Source organism: Thamnophis sirtalis, unplaced genomic scaffold (genome assembly GCF_051295495.1).
Source record: "Thamnophis sirtalis isolate CommonGarterSnake01/CBP01778 unplaced genomic scaffold, rThaSir2_p1.2 scaffold_7, whole genome shotgun sequence".
In the NCBI taxonomy this organism is placed as follows: domain Eukaryota; kingdom Metazoa; phylum Chordata; class Lepidosauria; order Squamata; family Natricidae; genus Thamnophis; species Thamnophis sirtalis.
In genome coordinates, this window is record NW_028261387.1 from 93,631,617 (window position 1) to 93,635,513 (window position 3,897).

Here is a 3,897-nt window from a genome sequence, read left to right on the forward strand (position 1 = left end):
ATTGCTCTATAAAAGGACTCTGGCAGTGTGTTTTGAGTGTGTGTCCCCCCCCCCCCCGGAGGCAGCGGGTGGGAAAGTGAGGGACCGAAGGTATTAGATGAGGAGGACCTCAACTCTTCAGCACATCATCTGGGGAAGTAGAAATCCCGACGGCTTGAGTCCCTCCCTCTTCCGCACGGGTCAGCTGGGAAGGTCAAGGCACAGACTAGAAGGTGATCAACTTGCAAAGAGAGCAGTCCTCGGGATGGGGAGTGGGGTGCCTGAGTTCCCCAGGCAGGGTCTCCGGCTCTCGCGCTATTGATCTCCAGACGCCATGCTTCTAGTTCCTAATGCCAATTTAACAACTGGGATTCCCCCACCCCAACCCATTGAGTTGGGCACGCCTAGATCTTGGCCAACGTCAACCGTGGTTGAGGGCCGGTCTTCCCTCAACAGGCGAAAGGATTCCGGGCCTTAAGCTAGTGACATCTATTGCTACCTAGGTATCCAGCTGCCCCAAAGCGGATGGGAAGGAAGACTTATCACCAGGAATGTCAAGTATTGGGTTGATCCAAGTATGATATCCAACTCCAACGCTCTCTACAATCCAGATGTAGTAGCTGCTACCTTTGGCTACTCAGTTATAGAGAGCAAAAATCCTCTCTTTTTCCAACCATACGGTGGGGGGAAGAGATATGGACACAAAACCTTGTCAAGAAAGCTTTTTTTGGCCTAGAATGAGTGGGGAACTACGCCTGGGAGTTGAAGTTTGCAGGTCATAAAGGGAGCATAGTCCACCTCCCCCCCCCCAAGTGACTGGCCTAGTGGCCTAGAATCTGATCAAATCTGAAGGACAGCTCAAAGTTAGTTTCTCGATGGAGCAGAACTACCCACGATGGACTCCTCTTTTTAATTTCTCTGCCAAGCTGAGAGTCAAATTGAGAATGCAATGTGTAGAGAAGAGAAACGGGAAGATAGAGCCAGATGTACAAAGAGAAGACAGGTGTGGATAGAATGTGGCACTCTTAGAAAAGCCGTCGAGATGATGCCGGCTTTGGTGCCTTCCTTGCAATGAAAAGCAGAGATCCGGTCATCGGGAAAAGGAGATGGGAGGGGAGGAAGATTCTGCAAACAGGTCAAAGCAACAGGTTTGAACTCGGAAAGACCAAGGTCAGAAAGACATCGCCCACACGGTAAACAGCAAACTGAGATGTAAACAGCTTAAAAGAAACTCGAGAAGAAAAACGCCAATCGATCATCAAATAACGCCGGTGAGATCCGATAAGCTCTCAATAATAAATTAGCAATCTCCGTTCAATTCATTTAACCAGAGACTTGGAAGGGGGGGGGAGGACTTCTGAGTGAAGGGTGGGGGGAGAGAACTTATTGGGAACCCCAGTTGTTGTGTCTAAATCCCAGGAGGCACCAGGATCCCGGGGCCAGAGGTCTGTTGCTTTCTTAACACAACACATCCGTTACAGGGAAGTCACACCAAAAACGGTGGACAGAAGAAAGACTCGTCCTTAGGAATGAAGGCAAAAAGGTCTTAGGAGGAGACCCTCCTTAGAAGCTGCTGGCCTCCAGGAAGGTGTGGTTGGCCCCTGATGCAGCCAATCCAAGAAGCATGGGGTCCATTTCGAAAGAGCTTTTGTGGGCCGCCGAGAAGAGGACCGACGCGGACAAGAGGTTGCAAAGCGGAGAACTGGGGCTACACACCGAAGCACAACTCACAACCCAGAGGGCTTCGCTTTTATGCGTTTCTCGCAAGAGGCTTTCAAAGTCCTCCAATAAGGCACTTTAATAAGGTCTAAGCTTTATTTAAGACTTGTGGGCTTCAATTCCCAGAATTCTGGGAGTTGGAAGTCCACAAACATCTAAACTCTCACCACAAGAGCGTTCACCTCACCACGGAAATCGCACAATGGTGTCGTTCCCCCCTCCCGAGGCTTCCTCCACACACTCACACCCACCCCCCTCAAAGTGCAGATGTGAAAACACGAAGGCCCCTTCGCGGGAGAAAACACGGGGCTTTTGACACGCAACGCGGCATGGCTTGTGCCCTGGGGATAGGATGCCTGGCTGAATGGACCTCTGTAAGGAAAAGTGGGGAGCCCTCAAATCTTAATTCGGGGCAACCGGTTCAAAAAACAGGGCTTGTCATCACCCCAAATTTGGATCCAACTCTTTGTTTCCACCTCCCCCCCCCAAAAAAAAAAAACCCTGGCTAGTTCAGACGATAACAGAAACATTCGGTAGCGTGAAACTTCTCTTGGGGGAATAGTTTTGATTTTAGATCAGTTCATCCTGGATCTCAAAAGGAGCTTATGTGGGATTGGCCTGGTCAATCCTAAACAGGGTTTTGCAAATGTTAATAACCTTGCAAACCACGTTACATCCACGATTAAGACTGACATTCATGGTTTAAACCTTGGCTGCGCAGAACTAAGGAACGCCGATATTTTGTAGAGTAAAATCCGTCTCGATAGCTGCAGCATTCAATCCTTGAGAAATTGATGGTAACCATTCAAATGGCCCGCTTCGTCTTAAGACCAGGGGCAAAAGGCAAAGCACCGATTCGGTTTTATGACGCTGACCCCCGACCCCGATCTTCCCTGCTGCTGAACGAAGAGCGGTAAACCCCCTATGGCTGATTTAAAGGAGCAAGGCAGCCCATTCCAAGCCAGTTTAGCAATCCCTGTCGCTGGGGAGAAGCAATTGGCTGAAGACTTTCAAGATACGGAGGATCATCTTAGGGGAGAGCTACTTAGGGCTGTGTTTAAAAATTGGGGACGATTCTTTTGTGGGTGCGCAGACGTAGAGGCATGATGGCGGCAGTGGTGAAAAAGTTACTCTTAACTTTGAAGAAGCTTTCAAGAAGAAATTTCAGGAAGATTGACTGCTAAACTAGGAAAAGGTGATGTTAAGCTGACCACTTGGGTTTCAGGCTGGCTGGATTTAGCCAGCCAAGGACTAGCTGAGTAAGCTACTAACCCCTAGAGCAGTGTTTTTCAACCTTGGCGACTTTAAGTCCTGTGGACTTCAACTCCCAGAATCCCCCAGCCAGCATAGCTGGCTGGGGAATTCTGGGAGTTGAAGTCCACAAGACTTAAAGTCGCCAAGGTTGAAAAACACTGCCCTAGAGCTTTGATGGTGAACCTCTGTGTGGGTAAGTGTGCCATCGCTAGCTGCTCTTCTGATTCCAGCATGGATGTCAGATGGTCTTTGCGGGCACCAGTGCCGGAAAACAGCCCGAAAAATGGCCAAAAACCCCCCCACACTTTTGTGGGGCTGTTTTCCAGGCCATTTTAGGCTGTTTTGGGGGCTATTTTTCGCCTGAAAAACAGCCCGAAAATATCCTGAAAATGGCCTGAAAACAGGCATGCACATGTCGGCCAGCTGGTTTTCGTGTTTCTGATGCATGCACATACACACACATGCACGCATGTTCCACTCTGGACCGAAAAGGTTTGCCATCTCTGCCCTAGAGACAGACTTTAAGATCACTTTTTCTACCTAAAGACCGTTTCTATGGATGCTTTTTTGGGGGGTCACTTCTAAACACTTTTCTGTAAAATTTGGTACACAAACACCGGCTGCTGTGATGAGTTAGATGTGGGTTTCTAACCCAGCAGCCAACTGGAAAGGGGTGTCTCTGTGTGTGTGTGTCTGCCTTAAATATCCCTATCTGATATATCACATATTTTAGGTCCCCCCTCCCACGATCTAGGTTGTTTTGACAAAAAAAGGGGAGCAGGAGAATTATGTGTTCAACTGTGTTTCTAGCTTTAGGGGCTAAGCAGCAGCAACCAGAAACAAAAAAAATAAAATAAAATGTTCACAGATCTTCCTACTCTCCAACTAAATATCATCCTGCTCAACGACATTAGGAGACGGAGGAGGGGGAAATCCAAAACCTCA